Raw genomic sequence first — 27,706 nt, forward strand, 5'->3', positions numbered from 1 at the left:
GAGCCAAAGCCCCGTCTGCGACGGGCTTGCAGCCGAGTAACCCTTATGGCTCTGGTGCCTTTCGTTGAAGGCAGCAGATTTCGGATTTTCTGTCTTCCTTTTGCCTTCTGCCCTCCCTGTCGTTTCCTTTATCTTCATGAGTTACGAACCTGCAGAGCTGTTCTGTGCCTACAGCTTTCCTGTGTGGCCAGCTTTAATGCAAGGGAATAAATAACACAAGACTGTCTTTATACCGATCTCTCTCTCAATATAAGTATATATAATTACAAGTATGTAAATGTAATGCAACAGCATGGATCTAATAGAAAGTTTTCTTTTTTTAACATTAAACTTGCAGATTTCATTAAAACATTGAGCTTCTGGAAAAACACCAAAATGCTCATTTTAATACCCAAGTTAAAACCACAGACTTCCTGTTTGGCTCAAATAACTGTGCAAAAGAGTTGCCCCAAGATAACATTATTTGCTTTTGGAAACAAGGGCATTTGTTCGCCCGAAGTGCTCGGAGGCCAGGCAGCAATGCTGCGGGGCCAGCGGGAGCAGCTGGCGCTCCGGGCTCAGTCCGATGCACACTGACGATCCCGCTCCCTTGCTGAGGTTGCTCTGCAGCCGAGGCCTTTGCTTTTACATGAGTGAAAATACCCTCAGACCCCACTGGAGATCTGGGTGCGTTCACAGCCCCCACCTGTACCCCCGAAATCTGGTGCCTGCCTGCAGCAGGGGGCAGGGGGCAGCGTGGGGTGGCAGAGGGGGGTTCAAGTCTGCCAGAGAGGGGTTATTTCAGAGACACCATTCAGGCAAATTCGGGGTGCTGCCATGCATTTGATCGTCTGTATCAACACATCATTTACTTCAGCCACACAACATGCATGGCAGATCCGCCCCCCCACACAGCTAAATAACGACTGCAGCACAAAGCGTGCTAAAGACACTGTGTTTCACAAACTGGCTCCAATGGGCCCCGTTGCCCACTAGTTTAAATCAGTTTAGCTCTAGGAGTCCTGGAGCTGCTGTAATTTACACCAGGTGAGAATGCAATCATTAGCAGTAAGTCTTTAATGTACTATGCAAAAAAAAAAAAAAGTCCTAAAAGAGCTCCAGACATGCAAAAGGCTTGGAACAAATAAATTATACAATGAATTTTATCTGTGTTCAGGTCCTGAACAAATTACTTCTCAGTATATACATCTGTGGGAAATAAACATGCTTTGGAGTTTTTTCTGAAGCGCTTGGGAAAAAGAAAATACTTGCTATGATAAAGATAAAAAAAGAAAAAGAAAAACATACACACACACACACACAGAGAGTCAAATCCTAATCTTTCAGAACCAAAATCTAAGCTGTGTATCTCTTTTGAAAGTGCAAGAAAAGCCCACCATCTCATAGGCGTTTACCCCCAGAATTTAATTTTCTGGTCTTTCTTCCCCTTAATACAAAGAAAAAGAGGACATGTCCCCTTCAAGTTGCACTCTAGACTCAAAGCTGCAGGTTGTGCTGGCCTCATTTTGTTGTTATTGCTCCTGTGCATCACCAAGGCAGCTGGATGCTTTGGCGTAAGGCTGTTCACATTCGATTGGGACGTCTTGCCCCAGGTTTTGGGCCCCTTTCAGGTGTAAACTGGCTTCCAGGGAGTTACATCTACTTGTAGCAGGGCTCTGCTTTGTCCCTTGCCTTCAAAGGGCCACCGGGGGCAGTTATTAGCTGTATGTATTCAGAGCAGAGAAAAGGCTCTAGGCTCACCCCGAGACAGGGTAAGGAAGAAGACTCCAACTGACTGGCAGTTATTGATGTGGCTTTCCCTTAAATCGGGTACACATACTGACTTTTTGTGAACACAGTTAAGATGATATTTGAAAGATTATTAGCATCTCACCTCCACTGCACCACACCTGCACACCACTCAGACACTCTGAATAAAATGGCAAGGTCCAGGAGGGGAGGAATCTATGGTCACCTACGTCACCTTCTTCACATTTTAGGAGAAAGAGAGGTTTTCTGTGAATTACAGCCATATTTTATTGTTTGTAACTTTTAACAAAAATAATAGCATCCTTCAACTTTTTCGCCTTTGCAAAAAATGCGCCATTTTCAATCTAACTGCAAACATGACTGTAGCCTATTTGCATCACCTGTTTCTCAGGTGAGAAAGCAAATTGGGACTATCTGCCCAGTCCCATACTCGCTGAAGTTAAGTGTGGTGTTGGCCAGCCCGGCGCCGGGCCCTGCCGCACTCCCTGGCGTGCTTCCTACTGATCAGACGGGTCCCAGGTTTGGCACACTGGCTTCTGCGGACTTGGCACTGGGCTTTAAATGACTACGCAAAGTCACCGGATAAGCTGTCGGCAGTCAGAAATGAGTCATTAGTATGCTGCCAACACAGTATTCAGTGACAAAACCCAGCTGCCACTGTAGTCAAGAATGCAGTTTCTTTAGCACTACTGTAAGTCTTATTAGCATAGAAATCAAGTGTATGTATGTAATTGAATTTCTTTGTCGCATCCTAGTATGAGATTTTCCATCAATCCTGATTGTTACTAAATTTGAACTAACAGCCCATATTTGCACTTAAGCAACATCTGAAAGAGGGCTACACAAAGAAAGACTTTCCTAAGTCAACGCATCCTAGAAAACAGCAGCTGCGCAAAGGCACAGGCAAGCAATATTTAATTTTCCTTCCCATAACACTCTATCTTTTGGAAGCTCTGCTTTAAAACTGTGCTCTCTTGGCAGCTTCTCGTTTTCTCTCTCCAGAAGAGAGCTGCGATTGAGCCTGTGTGAGAGCAGGGGCTGTTCCCAGCAGGAAAGGCTGCCTGTCAGGATGTTGTGATGTAGATTACTGTTGATTAGGAAGTGAGATAATACCGTAGGCACAGGTCACTTCAGGCCACCGATTGAACTGAGCCCCATGCCTAGAACAGAAGCAAGCAATAAAGCACAGAGCAGGGGGAATACCAAAAATATTTTGGAATTAGCATTTTAACTTTACTGAGGTGGGAACGACTGTTCAGAAGCAAAATGAGTCTTAGAAACAGAAATTTAGGGGCTGCCCCCTGGCGGGTTGAGGATATGCAGGTGGTGGGTGAGGGCTAGCTCACCTAGACCAGACTGAGAAGGCAGCCCCTATGAGGAGTGGTGATTTCTCATGGGAATATGCTACCCTAGATTAGCCACACAGCTGTATTTTCCTACATTTTCCAGGCATACTTGTGGTTAAAATCACAGCCACTTGGTGAGGTGGAAAAAGATGGTGAGCAAGGAAACTAAATATCCTCTCCCTGTAGAGAGGGTCATTCCAGACCTTGCCTGGGTTGCGTTGCTAATGACTGTAAACAGGTCACTTCGGCTCCATTTCACCAAGGTCCCTGTGTTACCAAAGGCCCCAGACAAGAAAGTCTCAAAGCGGGGGGGAATGGGGGAACTGTTACCAGCTCGGACAAGAAGGAGTCTCAACAGGAGCCCAGACAAACATACCCAAGGACACAGGTGCAGCTGGGACTGATACATCCTTTTTTCCTTCCCCAAGCGCTAAGCCCCGATATCAGGACTCCTCCGAATCAGTGGGAAGGAAGCAGCAAGCTCCCGATGCCCCTGCTGCGACACAGTGCTATCGCATGAAGCAAGAGGCATTGGGGAAGGGTGCTAATTCGCACTACAAGCCGCAGCCCCCAGTCCTGCCGTCCACTGTGCCAGCCCGGGACCAGGCTGGTCTGGACTTTCCCCTCGGGGGATCATCAGGGAGGCAGGGAGGGACCAGGGCTGAGCGGTATTTGCTTTTCAGGGGAGTTTCCGTCTGCACTGTGACTAATTGCACCACCTCAGTCAAGTCATGTAACTTTTTGTCTCCCTTTGGACCTCTATAAAACTGGCTTTTGTCCCAGGCTTGATTTACCATTATTTTATGTTTTGTTTCTCCTGGGCTTTTCTTCTATTGCTCTGATTTCACTGCATGTTATAGTCAGTTCCTTTCTAGTTTTATATAAAACATCCTTCTGCGATTTTGAAGATTTTATCAATGCTCAGGGAAAGCTGTCTTGTCAAAGAAAAAAAAAAGGTGATGGTTCATTTTAAACAACATAAGAGAACAGATAAGATAAGATAATAAAACTTAAGAGTTTTGGAGAAAGGAAACTCTAATCTGATGGCTATTGCCCCACCCTGCTCCCACCCTGCCTGGTGACTCCTGCGCCGTCGGGACTCAGCAGCACTGGGCAGCCGCCAGCCCGCCCTCTGCAAAGCGGGATGGGTCGAGCATCGAGCAGGGCTTCTCCAAGGCGAGGACCTTGCTGTTTAGCATCAGTGGCACGCTCCCATACCGACCGCTACTCTGCGGCAAGGCCATTTCTGCAGGAAAGCTGCAGCCCCGGCTCTCTCCCCGAATCCGTTGGTGTTTTTGGCAGCGAGTGCTACAAATTGGGGTACCTCTGATGTCAGTGTTGCATTTGTCAGATCCTGTTGCAGATACTAATTATCCCCAAGGGCATAAAAATGCTTTTGCTCCAACAAAACACTTAACACGAACTGATATCACTGCCAGTCTGTCTCTCTTGGGGATTTTTTTCTTTTGGCTAATTTGCTAATTTAGTAAATATTTGGAAATCCATGTTTCTGTAATAACTAGAACACTGGACAGCATTCCCTTTTGTTCAAAATTGTTTGCAGAAATAGACAAAGTTATATTAAGAATCCTAGTTAATACTCGCCGGGTTAAAGACAAGAGATCCTAAGTAAAAAAGGGGTGTGTGTGGGGGGGTGGGGAGCAGGAATTTGTTAGAGCAAAGTTCAACACTGCCTTGAAGAAAACCCACACTGAACGCAGAAGCTCAAAAATACAGCAAAGGAAATGAATGCCAAAGATGGGATAATAAGTATTAATCCTCAAAAGACTCATAGATGGCAAGAGGTTCCCTCTAGCCTATGTCCCAGAGGGCCAGACCATGCACGGAAAGGCATGACTTGTCCCCAAGCGAGGGACGCGGCAAGCGCAGCCACCCCCGAGGCAAGCGTGCCCGAGCCGAGGCTCCCCCAAGGCTGCCCGCCCACGGCGATGCCCTGGCTCCTTCCTGCCGTGCCCCTGCCATGCTCACAGGCCCCTCAAAGGGGCCCAAATATACATGTCCAAGGGGTTAGTGAGCAGTGAGAGATGTTACCCTGTAGGGCAGTTCTCAAAAAACAGAGCAAACGTGGCAGCAAGCGCCTGACAGCCCAGTTAAGAAGCCCAGACCTTCTCAGGAGAAAACTTCCTGTTCACACAAATCGTTATCAGACCTAAGGACTAAAGAGAGGCCAGAATACAAACCCAAATATCAGCAAAGGACAGCAAAGCTCTCAAGAAAATAAAAAAGGCAGTTTTTGAAAATGGACACACGGGGCTTAGATTCAAGTGACCTATCTCAGATACCTCCTGCAGGCTGTGGTTGCATGAGTTTTCCTCCCGTCTCCCAGGAAGGCCTCCCAGTCCTCGCTGCTGTGGCCGTGCTGCTACAGGCACCACGTACACCCCAAAATTACTTTAATTATGGGACAAGCACTTTCCAGGGTATTGAATAACAAGCTATTTTAGACAGGGCAAACCCCAGGGGACTAAGTTCTCCTTTAAACTGAAAGCGAATCAGCATGGTTTACAAAGCACACACATGACTCCTTTGAGGCAGCTTATCAAGAGGGCTCTTTGTGGGAAGGTAACCTGCCTTTTCATAACTGGGTCAAAGTGTGAGGCTCTCTATGTAGAGACTTTCTCCCCGATGACAGGCCGGGCAGGTAATGCTATTGCTGACTTCAATAAGGATGCAAAACAAAGAGTTAGGAATTTGCATTACGATACATTAAGCACCCCTTTCACCTGCCACTGGAGTCAGCCAGCGCAGAGCCAACAGGCTTTTCCAGAGGGTTGGGAGGCACTAAAACAGACTGCAACACTGCGTCCCCGTTACAAGTATTTCCACAGTATAAATCCACTACAGCTCTTTGACGGAAGAAGAAATAATTATCCTCTCTCTTCTCTCAAGAGATGTGAGGAATAAAAGTAATAAAAAAAAAATCAATGGGATCTGGCACTCTGTGGATGCATTTGGACATGCTGAAGTCAGACCTGAGCACTGCAGAGCAGCCTGCTCCTTTTTCATGGTGCAAAAATCCTATTCTCCAAACCAGAGGGGAGCCCTCTCAGCTATCATTGCCATCCTCACATGCCCCTGCCCCTTAACACTTCCCATCTGGGTTCAAACCCTTGCATTCCTCCCGTCTTGGAAAATGTGATTTAGTGCGATCCAGCCTGTTCCATCCCGGCAGGCTGGGTATCTCCTTCGCAGGGGGCGGGGGGCAGACAGGGGGCAGTCTGGGATGTAAAGAACGTCGTTAGCTTTGCTGACATTAAAGTGAAAAATGAGCAGGACAGACCCCCGGCACACCACACCGGACGACCAGCCCCGCAATGAACATCGGAAAGTAGCACCAGGTATCTTGTGATCAACAATGTAATTTAATTACGTGAACCCTGCTATACTGTCTCAACATACATTACTACATGTGCATCAAAATACCAGAGTTAAGTACGTTAGGACTGTGTCTGTACCTGAATCTGCTGATTCATCTCTCAAAGCTGCATTAAGCAGCTGTACTTTCTAGCCTTGCAGATGTCTATTTTAATCATCTGTCTTAAAATATCAGCTGTTTTTATGCCCTATTCTGAAGCTTAACATCCCTCACAGAGACTGAGCTGTTTCCCCCAAGTGCTGCTGTCCAATGAAACTGGAAGAAGGCAGGAAACAAAAAACATAAGAATGAGTTACTTTTGTTCCTATTGATTCTCACACATCTTGCACCGCTTGCAACTGCAGCACCTTGGGAGAGCATAGCTGCAGAGCCTGAGCCTGCTGTCCAGATGAGACCGGGGGGATGCTTGCGTTGGAGATCTGAGATGTGACCAGTTAAGGTATGAACCACATGAAAAGCAGAGATTCAACTTGGCAGAGATCTTTCTCCCAGCCTTCCTCACTCTCTTCCGACTTGCTGGCTAATAAAACTGCCTCTGTACGTCAGAGAAGCTGTTGCTTTCCATAGTAAAATATCCTGTCACAAAGCAAGGTCAAGGGCCCTTCCTAAGCCACACTTACAGCATCAGCTCACTGACTTCTCCACTCCCCTTTCAGTTTATTTTAATTCAGCAAAAACTAACCAAAAATGTTTTTCTTTCCGAGAATATTGCTCCTTTCTGAACACTATCCTCCCTCCCCCTGCTGCGCTCTGGCTTTCCAAGGCACGCTGTGCGTACGCGATCCAAGTATCTCAGCTATTCCCAAGGTACCCGCCCTGCGTGTAGACACGGGGCCTAAGATCATCTGTAATCCTGCTAATTATGATAATTGTGCCCATTAAGGATTCATTACAGAGTTCACTTTTAGCAGGCACTTCCACAGATGCTCGCAGCCAAAACCCCCCCAGCCAGCTCTGCATGCACAACCCCTCACAGGTCCCCAAGGTGCAGCCGCATGGAGTGTGCCATGTCACGTCCCCACCACACACTCTAACTGGGCAGCTTTGCTTACCCACAGCTGGTGGATATTGCTCATCATAACCAAGCGAAGGCCTTCAGCAGGTCTCCCTTCCGTGGGTACGATAAGAAGGTAACACCCAGCAGAGAAAACTGGAGAAAAAATACTTTTAACTCTTTTTGCCCTTTGCCAGAAAATGTGCTCTTGGATCTCCCTCACAAGTTAGGTAAACCAATTAAGCCAAAATATTTAAGCGCCTCACGCTTCCATTACAGAGCTTTTCTGCTTCGAACAAATGGGAGAACAATGGAGCAGTAAAGCTTGCATTTTATCGCTCATAATAACTGCTCGTAGTCCCTAGTTTCCAAGAACCTGGCACATCTGGCTCAGGCGTGTAGCAACACACTCTTTTTTTCCCCCTTCTGGTGACTCATTTATAGCTCCTCAAGGAAAAATTACTGCTACTGGCACAGCAAAACCAGCCTCCCAGGCAGCGATACGATCAGATGTGCGAAGAGGAGCGAGGTGAGGAGGCTCCCTGGGCGGGGGGCCCGAAGCCCCGCAGCCGGAGGGGCGCGAACGGCCCCTGGCACGGGGCCGCATCTGGCTCACAGCGATCCTCCTTGCTACCCTTGGTCTGGGGCTCAGGCTCTGCCTGGGGCCGGCCGGCATTGCAGAGGGCGATCCACCCCTTTCCCAGACCCACGTCCCTAGGTGGGCCAATGGCGGCTTGCAGCAGCCTCTCTGAGCTGGTGGGTGGCTAAAGCCGGTTACGATTCCTCACCCAAAGCAATGCAAAATTGCCAGGCCCTTGGCATGTGAGCCACTGTCCATGTAACTCGAAGAAACAGCTTACAAACCAATTCTGAGAGCTTTCGTGCTAACAAAGCTCTGCTTTTGCTCAGTAACAAATAGTTGCTGCTAGTTAAGATATCTTTATTTTTAACTCTCATTTTCAGTTTCTCAAGCCTGTTTGGTAGGTGAAAATGCACGTGCTCCTAACGGTGGCAGGGCAAACGCTGCTGATGATTATTTCACGGCTACAACACATCACATTAGGTGGTCCTATCTTAATGCAGTAGACAGCTGAGGGGTGGGGAGGGGAAACTGATATATGCTAACCATGAGGTCTCGCTGCCTGCCTGGGAAATAAAGGACACCAAAATATAACTGCGTGGGAAGGACTTCCAAGAAGAATTTGTCCCAAACCATTTCTGGAAACTGATGATAACATTATTTACCCAAATACAGGAAGCTCAAGATTGCAGTGAATGACGAAAGGCAAGAACTAAGAATGAGGAGGAGAAATATGTTCTCCTTCCCCCACCCCAACCAAAAGAAGAAAGAAAGAAAAACCCGCTACCAAAACCCCAATATTTAGGTTGTGCACTCACAGGCTGACGTATCCCTCTGTGTCCATGTCTGTGCATTTTGCACCTACACACGCCTGCCTGGCCCCCTTTGGGTTCGAGTGCCAGGGGCTCTTTCCAAAGCAACGTACAGCATCCTGCGGAGAAGAGCCCAGCTGTTGGGATCCTTCCCAGAAACCAAACACTGCAACATCCAAGCCTTTCTGGCTTTTCATTAGTTAATCTAGGGTTACCCAGAAACCTGAGAGCAACAAAATCCCCTCCAAGTAGCAGGGGCCCAAAACACAGGGGTGAGCACTGCACCACCCGTGGGCTTATTTATTTATTTGTTTGTTTGTGCCCGTGCGTTTATGTACATTTCACGTACATCTGGTTTGAACTCTGGGAGCCTGAGCACTCGATTTGGGATCCAGCTGTTTGAAATCACCAGGAATGTACATTCCCACCAGCAGCGTAAATCCAAAATAAAAAAGGCACAGAGCCCAGCCGGCCGAGGGAGGGGCCGAGGGGGGATTAGCTCTCGCAGAATGGCATCCTAGCTGCTGGTGTATTTATTTTTTAAGTGGCTGCCTGCTTTGTAATAAAAAAAGACTTTGGTTATTTTGGAATCGGTCGCAGTGCAAAGCTTCCCTCAGCATTTGCTCATTGCTGTTCCCAGCCATTTCCTGTGCTGCAGTTTGATCGAATGAAAGCAGCACAGGTTCAAGGTGTTTTGTTACAGGGACAGCCTGACTGACCTGCATTTGGAAGTATGTTATTTATTGCAGCAATGTGAAATAGCCTAGCCACTGTATATTTGCCGAAAGACAGAGGGATCCCTACTTGTCACTGGCCATGGCTTAACTTCTCCAAGGCCAACTCAGCTCTTTTGGGGCTTCAGAAAACTGCGGACCGCAGTCACTCCGGTCTTGCTTTCGTGGCATACTAATAGCATTCCTGATCTGGTCACGGGATGCCAAGTACCAATGCCATACAAACTGACTTTTCCGAGTTGTCTGTGCTCAAAAAAAAAAAAAAAAAAAAATCAGCAGGTTGACCTTGCATTAGTCAGCTTTGTGCTAGCTCAGGTATAACCTGTCCTCCTGCAGCCAGAGTCAAGCCACATCCTCAGCATATGCTCCATATCGTGAACTTTGTAAAATTTAACACACGCGCACACATCTCTGGGACACAGCTGTACCTCTGGGCAAGCCAGCACAGAGCAGCCGCAGCATTAGCGGCTGCTACGGCACGGGCTGCCACCCACCGACCTTAGGGGCAGTTAGATGTGGCCCTTAGGCACAGAGATGCATCAAGGATCTCAGCAGAAAACATAGAAGGGCCTGCTACAGAGATCACCCCTCCCCTCCTAGCTCTTATTTAATACAAAAGGGAGAAGTTAGCTTTCTCAGGCCTTCTTTAAGCCCCCAAATAAATTATTAGATTTTTCAGAAGTGTTCTTTTAGTGAGAGCTGTGAACATGATAATTTCTTGAGATTTTGACAGTATCTGCTTTGGCACCTGAGTGTGGAATTGAAGTTATAATGCAAATATCTCAGCCCAAGTGGGGAAAAGAAAAGTTAATGCATCCTACAGCACCAGCATATTCCTGGCCTTACACCCTAAATGAGCTATGCAGCAAGTGCAAACACATGGATTAGCAGGTCACTGTTTCCTGCAAAGATGGGTATTTTTATATACACAGAAAAAATGCATTCATGGAAAGGAAAAGCAAGAGCAAAGTTGGCAATTGAAAGGTTAATTACTATCATTAAGAAAAAAAATCCCACTTCAGGCACATCAGCTTTAAAGCTGGCTGGAAGTGGCCCTCTTAGAGCTGGAAACAAGGTACAGCCATAAATAGAAGCCCTTTAGTCTATGATAAAATAAGTGTGATGTGATACAAGGTCCGTGATAAAACATCACTTTAAAAGCACCTTACAAAACAAGGGAAGGGGCAAATCAGTTCAGTGAACTCTGAGAGCCCCTGAAGCCAACGGGGTCTCTCGCTGATGTCCGAGGTGTTTTCTGCCCACCTTCCCCAGGCTGGCTCAGGCTTGGGGCTGTGACCACTAAGCAGGGTTGATTTACACCAGGACTCGTTAGTATTAGTAGGTGAGCCCTGGGCCCTGCAATATTAGGCCCTGCCTTTACTGCTGCAGAAACCCCCCTGGAGCATGTTCATGCCTTTGCAGCCACACACCCGTCCAACCCTGGTTCTTCTCCAGCTTCCCGGCACATAGCTAGGAGGGATCGATGCTCCTCCATGGTTCCTTTGGTGGCTTTTCACCCTTTCAGCATTTAGCACCACCGTTCCTAGTCTTCAGGCTGCTCTTTGCAAGTCCTCGCCAGGTGAATAGCTGCAGCTGAGCACAGCTCTCAGTAGTGTTTGCTGGTGGATACCTTGCACTGGGGACAAAATCAAGACAAATGTGCATGGTAAAACCTACCGAAGTAATGAGAAACAAAAAAAGTCAGCAGCCTCCTCGTGACTCAGATGCATTTCAGTGTCAGACATGGCATATTAGTGTTCAGGTGACAACCTTTTTTACAGTAGCAATGCATGTTTTGCAATCACATCCCTTCTGAGCCCACCAGTGATTGAGTGCTGATAATTAAAATGATTCTGATCTTCCTCAGGAAGATTGTTTATGCATTTATTCTGCTAGCTCTTTTTTCCAGTGAAAGTGCCTTGATGACACTTTCTTTAAATGCTCCTGCAACACCTGCCACTGCAGAGACTTGCTGAGGAATAACTTACAACCATGATTAAATATGAGCTAAGTGGAAGAGAGAATACTTGAACTAAAACCCTTTGCCTGTGTTGATTCAAATTAAAAACATAGTTTTTTTTCTCCGGTGAGGTAAAGCCCAAAACATTGCAGCACACTGTATTCATGCTGATGTTATTCAATCACTGCTCTCACTGATGATTTTAGCTTTATCTGCTGTTAATTCTTCCTCAGCTGCACAACAGTTAGTAGAAGTCATGTGAAAGCAGTTGACTTGACGTTATCTAATGTCATTAACATTATGGTTCCAAAGGAAAGTGTGATTTCTTTTATATTCTTTCATGGCTGCGGCTGATAATTGCTTCCTGTCTCACACCTACACAAAATCCATGAATATAAGTACAGGGTTGCAGCGCAGAGTTCAGTCAGAAGGGAGTATTGATTTGTGTATAAATCAGAAGCTGTCTTCCTCTGGTGGTATTTACATGAAAAAACAATAGCACTTTTCTGAAAAACCTGCATAATCAAGAAAGAGTCTTGTATTTAAGAAAACCTCACTCATAGATTATGGGGCCAGAAGGAAACAATATGATAATCTAATTTCATCTGCATAATGCTAGCTTTAGGATTTCCCAAATTAATTTAGCTTTGATCTACAGCATAGATGTTAGGAAAAAAAAAAAAGAGCATCCACTCATTTGGGTAGATTTTTAAGTTCATCTTTTCATTTATATGCACACAAATTATTGCAGTGTTTGCCCGTGCTACAGCTCTGATACTGGCAGAGCCGGATGCTGGGAAGCATCTGTGGCCCTACTGTAGGGAGAGGGGCTGGGGGTACACAGCTGGGTGACTACTGGCATCCGCATTGCTAATGCAGGTGGGGAGGAGTGGTGGTAACTTCTTCAGCTCCCTCACTTGGAAAATCCTCACCTGGACTGGGATAGGCATTGCAAATGGCTGCACTTGTCAGCATTATGGACAGCAGCCGAACGAGGAGATGCTACCCTTCTCAACAGGTAATAATGTACTTTTGGGGACACATGTAATCCTGTCCACGGGGCAATGAAGTCAAAAATGCAAAGGTGGAGCAGATCTGCACGTGGCACCGTGCTGCCGGACCTGACGCCTGGGAAGCAGGCAGGAAGGCACAGCCTTGCACAAGCTGGGGTCCGGCCGGGAGGGCCTGCGCGCTGGCGGTGCCTCCACGGCAACAGCAGGCTGCCTTTCCACGACCACAGACAGCTGCAGAGGGCCCAGCGCTGCTCTGGGGCCTGTTCGGGGGTAAATGGCATCCTCCAGTGTACATGCCAGGCTGGCCCTGGAGAAAAGGGTGGCCTGCTCCTCCATCCCCATCACCTGGGCTTGGAAACACTCATAAAGACAACTTGCTCCCCTGGCAACTGAAAGTGTGTCTGCAGGGAGCCTTTAGGACGGGAAGTCTGAACCGAGATACTTCTATTGTTTCAGCATTATTTGACCTGCCAGCATCACCTCGGGTCTCAGCTCCGCACGGGCATTGCACTGGTTAATAGTGGGGAACTAGTAAGCAGCAGAGACGCGTCACAAAAGCATTTGCTTTGCTCGGGTTTTGTGAGGGAAATGGGAGAGGGTAAGTAAAAGATCACTTTAACCTAATAAGGCTGTTTCTGCTCTAGGAGGTATAACAATATCCACAAAAACCTTCCTTTTCACCCTCCCTGAAATAGCTGCACCAGCACAAAATAAGACCATGTTGGTACCTTTACCAAACATCCATCACTGAGTAGTCATCTTAAATTTACTGTTTTGGGAACACTTGCAGCATCTTGACTTTGCCTCAGGCTACTAGCAATTAAAGCTCATTTTTGTCAGCTGAGAAGGAATCAATCAGAAGTGATGACTACATTAATATTATTCATCATCCTCTGAAGATTTACTTCTAGAGAGTTACCTAAAGAATTAATATTAAATTTGATTTTGTGAAGCATTCTCAGATGTTATAATAAATGCATACTAACAGTCTATTTATGAGGCCACACTGCAGAGAGATTAAAAGCTGATCAATTATGACATGCTTTCATTCTTGAACAGGAGCCTGCTTGAAAAAACATGACCCATGCAGAGGATAATCATGTGTATTAAGTCACATCACAATCTGTTCTGCTACTGACCAACTAGTGTTCGTTAGATTAAAACCACTGCTAGGAAATAGCTAACCAATTAATCAAACTGGCTCATTTCCAACAGCTTTCGTTTGGTCAATTGTGCCTCCAGTCTATTTTTACAGAGACAGTCAACTGAACAGGAAAAGTTACTGCAATGGAAAGACAAGAGCAATGTTTCAAGAAAACACTGTAAAGATTGCATATATTTTTTGATGTTTATAACTAAGTCAGAAAAAAAAAGTGTAAATATCTTATTTCCACATATTAAGGAAAGATGATGTAGAAGTAGGACTGTCAAAGCACATGCATACATGCGCTAGTTATCCTGTTCACCAAGTAGCATTCTCCATAGATGAAAGAGCAGCGTGAAACATTTTAGGTCTCATTAAGACATAAGAAGCAGCATCATATTAAGCACTTGTACCACTGAGCTCAAAGAAATTATACAGGTTAGTAAGTTATTCTTGAACCTGAGACCTAGCTATAGCTCAGTTATTAATGATTTAAAGCAATAGCAAAGCCTAGTGGGATTTTCTCATGAAATTGTTTTTCTGTTAGTAAGACCCCTGCCAGATCCAGAGAGAGAGACCTCAGTGTTGTGTTGCTCTGCCTAACAACAAAACGCCCAGCTCTAGGGCGAGAGCCCACAAACTCAGTTTTATCTGTTAATTAAAGAATATCTGTTGAAAGAAATACATAATAAAATACCTAATAAAAATGTTGCCTCGTCAAGTATCTTCAAAAGATGTGGTAAAGTCTAGTGTTTGGCCTTGGTGCTACCATGGAAGTGAGATCTCTGAGTTCAACTCCCTCCTCAGCTTGGAGACCTTCAAACCCATAGTAACCATAAAAGATCCTAAATGCAAACCTAGAGGCTATGCTGTAACTGTGGAGAGTCACTGGGGAAAACACTCCCTCCCATCCCCTCTTGTGAAGCGGGACTGCTGGGCAGACTGGGCTTGGAAGGCCATGAGGCAAGACAGAAATAAAGCAAGAAAATAACCTGATTACGTAAAGTGAAAACCACTATATGTAGACCAGAAGGAAGATATTCCCCTTGTCAGGACAGTCACAGATGCCCAAGCCCCTTTAAGAATATATGATTTTTCTCCTACTGAACCCAGGACGATTTAGAGACTGAACCTACCCAGGTGCTGTGGAAACTCGCACTGTAGCTTACGTGCATATTGACTTATCTACCAGCTTGAGAAATCAGATCCTAACTGTTCACAGCACGATAGCCTAAATTGCAAGAAGGTGATATTGTCTTCTGCATGCAGAATTAGTTAATTCCCATCTGCTGATGTGCATCCTCAAAAGAGAGATTAAAAGCCAGGCAGATAATTAAAACAGAAATGTTTAAGAATATTCACTCAGGCTAGCAGCTGAATTCACTTTTGCTCTTATCATGTCTTCTTAGCGTTCTCTCCCCCAAGCATTTGGTAAATTTGCTTTCTGACAGAGATGCTCACTAGACATTCATATTTTATGAAATGCTTAAAAGAATATCTGTAAAAAGCAAATTTCAAATATGTCACCACAAATATTTGCACTAGGCAGCCTGAATGTTAACCCTTGCCAGCCATGAGTCATGTCATTTGTTCTCCCTGATGGAGCAGAGCACAGGTGAGAAGTCCAGGGAGAAAGGGAAACGTTAATGATTAAACGTGCACAGACACTCTTACAGATGGAGCCATACCTTCCAAAGCTGTAAGATATCCAACTGACCAGGAGACATCATAAGCCTGGTCAGCACTCAAGATCCTTTATGAATGCATAGGTGGAGAAGTAGCTCGGTTGAGCACCCATAAGGCCGTCCAAGAGTGGTCCTGGCTAGACCAGCCAGCAGGGGCCAAGGACTCCCGCCAGCTATTGGGACATGGAACAGTGAGAAGATCAATGGCTCTGGCACGGCATCGTGCCAGCTTGGCTGGGAGCTTGTGGGGCAGAGCTGGCTTGGTCCAGCTGGCCACCAGCGTACAGAGGCCAGCATACATCCACGTGGGCACTCCTTCAGGGCCTTGCAATTTTAAGGCCCCCCGCTAAGACCAATCAGCATTTTCGCAAGAGCTTTGAAGACTGTAATTTTCAACTGGTGATCCTACAATGATACTTGCGTGGTTCCCGTTCATTTGTTTGCCTAAACCCTAATTATTTGAGAAAATGTTCCTGGCAGAATTGCAAGAAGTGAGCTTTATTCTTAGTGCACTTAACATGCAGATAAATGCTGCTACAACTATGTCCAAATTCCATAGTCCTTAAAAAGCATGGAATTTGAACCATCAAGTTAACTAATTCGTTAATATCTCTGGCCCAATTTGAAGTAATTATGATAGTTTCACCTTCATTTACTTGAATTAGAGTTTATCCGGAGTACAGATCACGCAAAAAATGAAAGACTTCCAAAGATTAATGGGATTATAAATGACTCTTGCATAATTAATTTTTTTTCAAATGCTTACTGAATTGGACATGTGTGCCTCATAATAACTTCAATGCTTTCAGAAATTTCATGTCAGTAGTAAAAGTGCCCTAAGATGAGGATAGTCCCCAAATGCATCCATTTGTTCACAGAAGAGATTTCTGGTTTCAACTTCCCTCTAAGAAGCTCCTTCAGCACAGGATGGTTAAAATCTGTTTGTTAATGAGTAAGAAAGTTTTATGACAAGGAAATCCAGAAAAAAGGAGTAAGCTCTTTTATTTTTTTCTTATAAAAATTAAATATTTAAAATAGCTATACAATAATTGTTGTTTCAGCATCAAGGAATGGAAATGGTGTTCCTTTGTCCCTCTTTTTTACGTGGCTATTTTTCCATATGGAATTGATGTTTACTGTTACATGCGTCTATACAGACAACTGTTAGTGTCTGCAGGAAATTCGGTAGGCGATGAGGACATCAGAGTGAATGAGATAAGTCACATGTGACACGACAATCAAGCTTTAAACAAAACATCCGAAAACCGCTGCCTAAGTTTGATTTCAGTTATGTATTATATACATAATACATATTGGTTTTACAAGTGCTGAGCACTCAGCACTTTCTACAAAAGTTATGCATTCATCTCTTCTCTAATTCAGGGCGGTACCAAGATGTGATGATAAAGAAAGGCTTAGTTTTACCCTTTTGTTTAAATCTTGGCTGTGGGAATAGGAGACTCCTATTTTGCAGCATCTTGGCCAACCCGTCCTAGCAGTGATGCACTCGGTCAAGGAAAACCGGGCTGGGGGCACAGGTGCGTGGCGCCCACCCGGGGGCATCCTGCTGACCAAACTAACTCACTCCTAGCAGGAGCAGGAAGAAGCTCTTTCTTCGTATGCTTTTTAAGTCTCTAGCTATTCCATGATGAGATATCTTAAGTGCAACGTCATGGAGGGTTCATCTTAAAATTTGGGTGCGCTTTATCCAGAGGAGCCCTCACTGGGTCACTCTCCTTCATGAGCAAGATGCCGGCTCCTTACTCAGCTTCATGGGACACAGGGTCTTGGTGGCAGCATCGCCTGGCGGCCCACCACCACGGCAGCATCTCCTGCCATGGAGACCAGGGCAGGCCAGTCAATCAGCTTTTGCAGGTACTGGGCCAGTTGGTGTTACTGGTGCAAACTGCAGAAAGTGTAGCAAACCCTAGGAAAAAGGAAGGGCAGGAAGGGGAAAGCTCTTGGTCTACAAAACAGGCAACTCCCACTCCGTGGGAACGCAGGGAGACCCACACAAGGGAACATGGCGAGGGGGTATAGATGGGGCTTGCGAAACCATTTGTATACCAATTGTTATCCAAAACCTCCCAATTTTGCAGGGACGTTCCTCTATTTAAACACCATCAATACTTAGTCTGTGTTTTAAATATCCTTAAACAGTAAACTATGCCTGCTGAACGTTGCCTAAAGGTGTCTCACTGTTTCCTTTGTAACAACAATCTGCTATCAAGGCAAGGAAAAGATACGAAACAAACCTTACAATTAAGCAGATAACAGCTCTTCTAGTCTGTTGTTCAAGTGGGAAAACCAGATAAGAGATGCATCAGCTGGCCCAGGCAGATGCTCGAGGCTAAAGTGGGTTTTCTTTTCCGTGCGATGGGGTAGGGCTTGCGTCCCAACAGTGGTGTGGGCCACAGGAGAAGGGCACATCCCGGTCTCTGACCCGCGAGGGGGCGAGCCTCCAGGGCAGGCAGGTTTCAGCCTTGCCACATGTGACAAGGAGCACAAAGAAGCCCTTTATGCCACTGCAATTGCAACATTAGATTTCAGTTTTATTCCCAAACATGAGCTGAGCTCTCGGCCATAGGCAGGCTTTTTAGTCAGCCCTGGCAAAGAGGAAAAGCCTGAGAAAGAGAGGCAGTGTCTGTGCAGGAAGGACTCATTTACATTAAATAATTATCCCTAAGGAGAGAAACAGCAATGAACTGATTTCTTAATTGCAAAGAAATAATTGCAGTTGGGAGGAATATACAGAGTTCCATCTTTGTTTCCTGCAAGTAACTTATTTGCAGTAAAACCCAAACATCAGGTTTGAGGTAAGAAGTATCTGTTTGTTGTTATCATTTAAAGAGGAATTTAATATAGGCAGGAAGACAGGAAAATGCTTATGTGCTCCCAAAAGGTTGCCGCTTTTATATTGTCTCCTCTGCTCAGTGGGACATAAAATCAGTATCACAAACATAAATGCTAAAATACAAGAGCTGACATACAAACTCATTCTGTAATAAGTTAAAAATGGTTCTGTATATGAGTATGTTTGGGTATGTGTGAGGGAGAGAGACTGTTTTCATACAAGCCTATCTGTTTGCTATACAGCCTGTTTTTGCAGTCTGGAACATGCTTTCTCTTCTTTGATATTGCTTATCTATTAAAAAATAGAAATGATTTGACTCAAATGTTTCCCCCAAAAATTTTGAACTGAGCCAAAGAATAATAGTATCAATTCCCAAAATTAGGATTTCTTTTTTTTTTAAGGAATTCTGAGGAATTTATGATGGCAACTGCAATCTTCACTCTGCTTTTGGAATTAATTCCCTAGATGAAACCTAAGTCCTGATCCTCCTGGTACCTGGTACAAGAGCAAAATTTTCGGGAATGCCAGCACTGCACTGCAGGCTCTGTCTCTTTTGCCGAGAAAACACCCAGTTCTGGGAAACCTTGCATGTTCACGCAGCAGAGGAACTCGACCATGGACCTGCCTGGGAAGTGGTCAGCACCATGTATGACATGAAGGCAAGGACAGCCCAAGGACAAGAGGGGGGGCCCCGCATGCCCCGTCTCCCTGAGGAAGCACCCCCAAGTGCCTCCTGAGACCTGCACATGTCCCCAGGGTCACCCCAAGGGACCTGCAGGCAGGGCAACCTCCCACACCCCAGCGCACCGTGCTCTCCCAGGCACACTCCTGTCCCTGGGGTGCAAAATCCAACATGTGTGCCATGTTTCTGGTTTGACTTGGTGTACCTTCAGCTTTTATCCGCTGCATTTTATTGTGCTCTTTCTTGCTAGATTAAAGCGCTGCTTGACAGTCACCTCCAGCAATGCTGGCAACTCGTCATTTCTGAAAAACATTGTTTCTCTCTCCAAAGGGAGATGAGAAGCAGGGATAGGAGATTCCAGCAGCAGAGAAGACATGAGAGCGGTCACCAGTGCAGGGACCAACAGCAAACAAATCCCAGACTCAAGAAAACCAGCAAAGAGACAAGGCTGCGTTTCCCCGTGAGAGCCCCGTCACTGCTTTGCACCTCAACTTTGTGCTGTCACCAAGATCAAGTGATGTCATAGCTTATAGTCTTTTAATTCATTTAAGTCTGACCTAATTTTTTTACTGGTAAAAATTCTGAAATACCTGTTTGTCCCTGTTTACTAAAGCAGGCTGCAAGCTAAGAGTTAGATATCACCTTCAGGTGCTGATCAAAATGGCTGCTGCTGATTCACAGCAAATGTAATTACTATGTAGATTTTGCATTGCATATAATAGCAGAAAAATATATAGGCACAGCTCTAAAAATATATTGTCTTGCAGAAAAAAATGAACTACATTAACTTCTGCATAAGCCCATTCTAAGGTGTTGCTTTCCTAAATTCCTAGTAAACCTCATTTATCAGGCCCTGTAAGCTGCTGAGTTGGAAGATACAGAGACTTAAAACAGTGTATTTGTAAATCAGACTGTACCGTTCATCTGTACAAATATTACTGGAATAGGGCAAGCAGGAACATGGATTTACATTACACTTCTAGAAGTAGAATTTGGTGTCATGAATTATATCAAGTACTCAGGATACCATAGAAAAAGTTAATGTGCATAACACATTAAGTTAATGGAATTCAATCAAGGATGAACGTGTGTCTCTTTGGGCTGAGAAAATACCAAGTCTGTCTACATTTTCTGTATAATCTGTGGCCTGCTGAGTACTTCTGCTACGTGTACAAGTACGAACCCAGAGCAGAAGAGGGGAAGCAGCAGGGTGCATCTGAGCACACAGGGGTGAAAAAACATCAGGGGAGTCTAAAAATGACTAATTCTATTCAGCTGAGAAGAATAAAAATAAAAGGTTTCTCTGCCTTTGGGTATTCTCTGTAACCTTTAAGTTAAGGTGTAAAGCTTCTCTTGGATCTATCCTTCTATAAACAGATCTTAGTTTCCTTCCTATGTCTATTTTGAACTAGATCTAGACTTGAGAGGCTCATTCCTCCATCTAGGAACAACACAGTTAGAATGGCATTTTTTAAAGAGATACTTTCCTCAATTCCTGTATACAAACACATCCCTATAAGTTAATATGAAAAAAGTTCAAAGAAAAAACTGAAAATGACCATCTGAAGAGTGCAGATAAATACTGGTGGTTTCATTAACTACATTTCAGCCTGAGTTCATAGCATTTCCACAGATTAATAGAAACAGATGGCCAACCTGAGCCTGGGTTCCTGGCAGGCCCTGTTTATTGGCGTTTCCTGTAAGGAAGCAAGACAAGGAGGGAATTACTGTCACTTAAAGGCAGCAGATGAGGCAGGTTCCCCAACATGCAGAGCAGGCCAGCATACAGCCGGGGTTTTCTCCTGCAAACTCGCTGCTTCCAGAGACAAATATGCACTCATACTAAAATATTCACAAACAATTTTTGACATCGCTTTTGACACTTTTTGAGCCTTCTAGATGCTGATACAGCTCTGCGTTGCCCGCATGGCTTGGTGTTGTCACACAGTGTCCCCACAAAGACCTGTAGGTACACAGGGCAGGGGGGGCCATGCTGGTACCTCTGCTAAGAGGTGGCCCTGGCTTGAGATTTCTCTTCAGGCATCCCCTGAAGATTGTATTTTGTCCTCCCCTGATTACAGGTTTGCCTCACCATATTGCAGAAGCAAGGCCAGTTTAAGTATATACGTGGCTGAAGAGAACAAGGATGACAAACCCAATATATTAAAATAGCTGATGTTGAAATATGGTGTTACATCTGCGTTTGCCCCTGTGCAGGACAAACACAGGAGCAGGCTCTACCCTCGTTGAAAGCTGGAGGGGCTGGCGGACCTGGGCTCCCATGTGCAATGGAAAGAATAGATATAGCATTTCCCAGTAGGTAAAGATGGTTAAAGATGTGTTTTCCTGGTTGCAGAAAGGCCAACGTAAATTCAAGTGTCTCCATAGCTCTACACTAAGCACTAACTGGTCATCAGACTATAGTGTGGATGTAGGTACACGCTTCAATATTGGTCTAAAATGGAGGAAGTCAGTTGTCTCTGGAAGACACATCATACACAATTAATGAACTCTTCAAGGACTTGTGAGAAAGTTTAAAGAATATTAAATTCAGTTTTGGAATCTAACAGCCAAATTCTATCTGCCCTTTAAAGGAAGATGAAGTGATCGGGACAGCAACATGCTATGAAATATCCAGAATACTTGGCATGCTGGAGCAGGAAAGCTTTCTGGTCACCCAAAGATATGCAGTTACAATAGCCCAGGTTATGTTGCACTGTGTCTTGCCTGTGTCTGTGGAAGCAGTCCCACAGAAATGCATGAAATGAAAGTAACAGGATTATTCAGAGATTTTGTTATTGTTCATCACAAGGATGTCAAAATCTAGTCTCAAATAAAGTAGGTTCTGTTCCTTCTCCTTATTCATCTTTTGACATTTTTTCCAAAGTTATGGTCAGTCACACCGGCCAGTTTTTAATTAAAACCCAAGTATTGCGCTAATATGAACACTGGTCATGATATAAATGGCAAGAAGAACTGAAATAAGAGAAGAAACTAATTGTGGCTTGCTAAACCATCTTCTGAATAAAATTTAGGCAGAAATTTTAAACTCATGCAAATGTCAGTCACAGAAGAGAGTATGTAGAAGTGGTACAAGGGCAGCATAAACTGACTGTTGGATGCACATGACCAGCTATGTGGCTGGATAACCAAACAGCTCTGCGTTCAGAGATGTGCTGCCCCGTGGCTTCACTAAATCCATATTTTGTAGCTGCTTGTGGGTGTGTTGTTCATAAGTAAAACATGACTGAATGACAGTAAATAGCAGAAGAGCTTTCCTAGAAACAAGTAATGTACTCTCTTAACAGATTATTGTTGAGACTAATGTATGATGTACAAGGAAACGAGCGTGAGATAACATTTTCAAAATAGACCATGACGGTTTCACCACATCAGGCCCATGGTTTTCTGGTGAGTAATGTCCGTCCTTATCAATGCACTATGTGATTCATGCCCAGGAGCGATGGGGCCGTGAAGAGTGTCAAAATGCCGGCAAACGCCGCCGCCAGCCCCATTATGCGGTGAAGGCAGCTCAAGCGGGTGAAAAAAACAACTTTGCTCACTTGCAACAACAACAACAAAAAAAAGGTATATTTACCTCGGGTTTTCCCAGCTGTGTCTGGATGAGGCGTTTGGGGTGAGGGAGGGACGGCATAGCATCCTGCCCGGGGCACCGCTGGCCCCAGCAGAGCATGTGCCACCACCAGCCCTCACAGCCCAGCCCAACACCAGCTCACTGCCCTATGGCCACGGGACTGCATTAGTAGCACAAGCAGAGCATCCAGGAAACCTTTTTTTTTTTCCTAGGTGAAACCTCTTTTTTAACCCCAAAGCAATTTCAGCTCTTCCATGTTGCCAGGATGGCCAAACGCATGGCACAAATTATCGCAGGGAAAGATGCCAGAGAGGGGGTATGTGGAGAAGGGGATGGTGCATAGCTGGGAGGGCGAGAGCCACATCCACCGGGGTTTCCTTGTCCTCCTCATCCTGCTAAGCTGCACAAATGCCCTGACACGATATCCAGCTGGCACTGGGTGAAATGCATGTGCGCAGAAGGTGGAGTGATGCTTAAAGACCTCACACTCTCAGCAGCCCACATCTCTAGGTATGGAAAGAAAATTATTCAAGGCACGAAAAAAATCACTGCGTCTTCTGATTAAAAGAGACACAGCCCATGTTTTCAGTATGATGGCACACTTGTTTTTACAGTCAATATTTACAGTAGCAACAGTAATATTTTTGTCACACATAAAAATAATAACTTATATCCAAAAGGTTATTTCTTTCCTTATTTATTTAGCAGGGAATTACTCCAGATAGATAGTATGTTTCCTGAAATTAGGCAAACCCTCAAAATCATGCATTTTTTTTTCCACCCAGAAAATACGTTTCCTTCACCCCCATCCTAGCCTCCTCTTCTCCCATTTTCCCTCATTCCACTACCCACATAAAAAAATATGTGCTGTAGAAATACAGAAAATTAGATTATGTATCTAACTAGATGGCAGACTCCTAAAACTCCTTCACGGCACAGCTAGGATTAGGGAGTAGGGCAATGGGGGAGGGAAGAAGCAGAGCCCAGGTTGCCTGTGCTGCATTATACTCGGGAATTATTTTTTCTTACTTGAAAGAAGTTCCTAGGGAAAAGGAAGTTCAGGGTATACTGACAGTCTTTCAAATCAGATACTCTCCTTCATGAATCATTTCCTCAGAAGTTAAGGAGATGAGGTTCACAATCATATCATTACACATGCTTGTATAAAAGGTACAAAAGGCCTTTTCTTTTTAAGTTAATAGCAGGAGAATGAAATAATCTCATCTTTTTTACAACAGAATAGTTTCATTGTTCTGCCCACGTACTTTATTTGTTGAACTGACATCTGTACTAGTGAAATGGAAGAGGAAAGGGAAGCGGATGAGAGAAATAAATGAATTAAATATTTGGGATACGCTTGTGGAGAACACTATCTGACTATGTTTGGGTAAACTTGACATGATCTAAGCAATAGCACAAATAATCAAAAACTGCAGGAAAAGCCCACAATAATCTGGTTGCAAACACTGACCTCTCTCATACATCACCCTTCTGACAGTGTTATTTTACTTTGCTTGTCAGGCTGTTCCCTGAAGGCCCAATTTTGCTCTGTATGCAGACAAAATTTCCATCGCAGGCTCAGAGTGTTGTTTTTCGCTAGGACACATTTGTTTCTGACAGCAGCTTATTGCGCTGGGTGAACTCTTCAAATTTAAATTCACTGCTGCAGTTCATAATCTGTAGGTGCCCTGGGGGGGGAAGGCTGCGTCCCCTCCACGGGGCGCGCGCCGGGGAGAGCGCGCCTTCAGCCCTTGCCCCTGCAGCCCGCCAAGCGCCCTCCCAGCGAAGGCAGGGCTGATTCCCACCCTCCCCATCTGCTGCTGGACATGCCAAAAACGTGTCTTCCTCAGCAGGGCCGAGCAGGCCAGTCCCTAACTCCTGCATGGGCCCCAAGGGGTTTGAACACCGCGCTCCCTCCATCTCACCCCAGAAATGACGTTTTGGGACACCCGTGTTGGAGCAGCAGTGCTGACTTTCCGCCCTTGCGAGCATCCTTCCCCTGCTGTTGCTGGTGGAAGGGCTCATCCAAAACGGGGCTGCCCAGGGGCGAGCAAATCTTTGCCGTAGTCAGTCTGTCACGGCTCCCGGCCATGGAAATCTGTGGTGAAGAGGAGGACGAGGCTGAAGTGCAACAGGAGAAGAAAACCCTGCATTTTGCAAAGTTCTCCTAATTCAGGGAACAGGCCTGCTCTCCTCGCCCGCGCAAAGGGTCTTGCTGAAGCCAACGAGACTGAGGAATCTAGGGGAATTTGGCTCTACGCAAGGAATTCCTGCAAGTTTTGCCAGTATTCCTCAGCAATGTCCCTGCTTGTTAAATATTCTCTGGGTGTAAAGCGATGGATAGGTTAATCAGCACGTGCATTTCTATGTGGACCAGCTGTCCATTCTGTCTGTTGTCAGAAATGCAAAATCCTCTGGGAATCCCTATAAGAAAACACACTTTGTCTTCGAGGAACAGAATGGTTTTCTTTTATTATCCACTTTAACTGTAACTCATTTAGCTTATAAATCTTGACAACAGATTCTGGTCATTGATGTATTTTTTTCTTATGCTAAGCCTTTTTTTCTCCTTCCTCCTCTGATACCTTATACTTTCTGTTTAAATATGAGATACAGCTGTCTCTGCCAGCAGGAGTTCACATTATAAAAATCACAAAGATTTACTCAACAGGTGTTCTGCCAACCCACTATACTAACAGCTCCATGCAATGAAACAATATACGGGGCTGGGATAAAAAATAAATCAAATTAAAAGAAGAAGAAAACATTTGCTGGCCGGAGATTAGACTTGGCACAACTTCAGCTTGAAAGAAGAGTCTTTCTTTTTCTCTTACAGAAAGCCTAAATAGTTTCCAAAGTGGTGGATGGGTGAAGTTAGTCAAGTAGACTCTACATAAAGCAGTCCTAACCTTATGACAAGGCTTAGTAAACAGAGGCTTAATGGGGAGAGTCTTGTTTTAAAAAAATACATGCGTGTCAGTTGTCCAGCCACCACTTGATTTAATAATCCAGGGACAGATACAAAGCAAAAGAAACAAAGCCACAGACTAACAAGTTTCAACCTTTTGCACCTTCAGACCTGTAAAATTTTTCCAGTACATGATATGGAGACCCCTGGGTAGAGATTTTTAAGCCTATTGGCTTAAAAATGTATGTGTGTGTATATATATATATATATATATGTATACAGAGAGAGAGAGTCTATATATAATATAGAATGTTATTATATTTAGATACATGATACATAATATTGTAGCAAAAATGCCCCTGTTCCCAGGCAGTTGCAGACAGAGGAACAATCTTTAAGTGTTTTGTACAGTTCAGTAAAGAAACTGTATAGGGTGTGTGTACAAGAGACACACTGAGACTTGGTACTAAGGCTTTCGACTGGATCAGATTAACCGTCCCTCAGGAGACAGGGTTATGAGCTCAGGAAATGCTTGAGCACTTATCTGCATGCTTTATTCTGACAATGTGTTGGAAGGCAGGGAATGGGGACAGCAAGAAAAGCAGTCGCTTCGCAGGGGAAATTCACCGTATAGAAAACGGCTCAAGAATGCTGGGGCCAGGATCCTGGTCTTCCCACTTAAAGCCAGATTTGAAGCCTCAAAGTCTTTTGCAAACAAAAATTTCCATCCTGTGCACATCGCCCTGTCTCTGCGCTCCCCGCATAGCCAATGCCAAGGGTTAACTTAAAGAAGAACTGAAGGACAGCTAGCTGCCACGGAAGTATTCCCTTACTTAATTCAAACACACAGATAGGGCAATGCTCTCCTGAGCGTTGTGCAGTTTTAAAGACAAGTGAAGCCTTTCATTCTGCCTTCACCAAAGAGATTTATGACAAAAGATTTCAAGTAAAGAAATAAAAGCCAAAAAGAAAAGCTGAAAAATTTGTCATTGGCTTATACACAAGATCACAAGATGGTTGATCCAATGAGTGATCATACATAAAAAATGACCCAGTGTTGACTATGGCTACATATATGTGCATACCTAATGCTATTAGCGCATTTAAAGTACAAAGCACTGAAGATTATATCAAAACAAGAGGATTCACTATCAAACTATGTAAACAAAAGTATGCCAAATTACTATGACAAGGGGAAAAAATGAAAAACACAAAGCAATTTTTGAGGTACAGTCACTTCCTGTTATTGATTTATGGGTACCCAGCAGAAAATAGAAGCATTGTTAAGAAAACAGGCAAATCAAGAGCTGAAAGAGCAGTGTGCAAATTCAGAATGATCTTATATCCCTTCCTCAGTGATTACTGATCGGTCCAATAAAGTAAATAGATATGGTACCTTCCAACACAGAGATGAAAGAGTTACTCTGCTTTTGAACACCAGTACTGAAAAACCCCAGAGGGAAGAAAGGCAGGTCTCATGCCAAATATTGACCATGAAGGTTTGAAATTCTGTTGAAACATGTGTTTCACATCCAGGCTTTTCCTGTGAATTACGGTTAGCAGTTTTGAAGATACTGAAGATATGTGAAAAAGTCTTAAAGTCCTAAATTGAATGGGGGGATTATATTAATTAATATTATGCCATAGAGCTCTAAATCCCTGAGGATGAAGAATACCTTCACGCATATGTGACAATTACTGTTGTGATTTGAAGTTATTCCTTGCTAATCACGATGAGGTCATCAGTATTGAAACCATTCAACGCAGGACATAATATTAGTAAGATAACCATTGTCTAGCCCTGGTAATTGGATATGGCTATGGATTACTTTCAGATGAAACAATCTGGCCTTCAAATGTGTGAAATGCTGAGACTTCACGCTGCTGGTTATTTTAAAAATAAGGAAGCGTCAATCACTGCGAGCAGGGCGGTATGAAAACCGCTCTGCTGCTGGAGCTGCTTTGGCTAAAGACTGGTTATCCGTAAAGGATGCAGCATGCCTCGGGTCCTCAAGGCCAGCCAGGAGGCGCCTTTTCCTGCCCGCAGAGCACAGCTCGGCCCATTACTGCCTCTCCTGTGGATAAAGCACTGCCAGTTTCCACAGCATTCACTGCAAAAAAACCCACACAGGCAGCCTGAAAGCAGCCTTGGCAGCAGGGGTGAGACGTCCCGGATGAAGGAGCTGCTCAGCTCTCGCGCGCCACAGAGCTAGCACCGTGACCAGTTCCTCCTTGTGGCCGCCTTTTCTGCCT

Source organism: Apteryx rowi, unplaced genomic scaffold, assembly GCF_003343035.1.
Source record: "Apteryx rowi isolate R43461 unplaced genomic scaffold, aptRow1 scaffold_385, whole genome shotgun sequence".
In the NCBI taxonomy this organism is placed as follows: domain Eukaryota; kingdom Metazoa; phylum Chordata; class Aves; order Apterygiformes; family Apterygidae; genus Apteryx; species Apteryx rowi.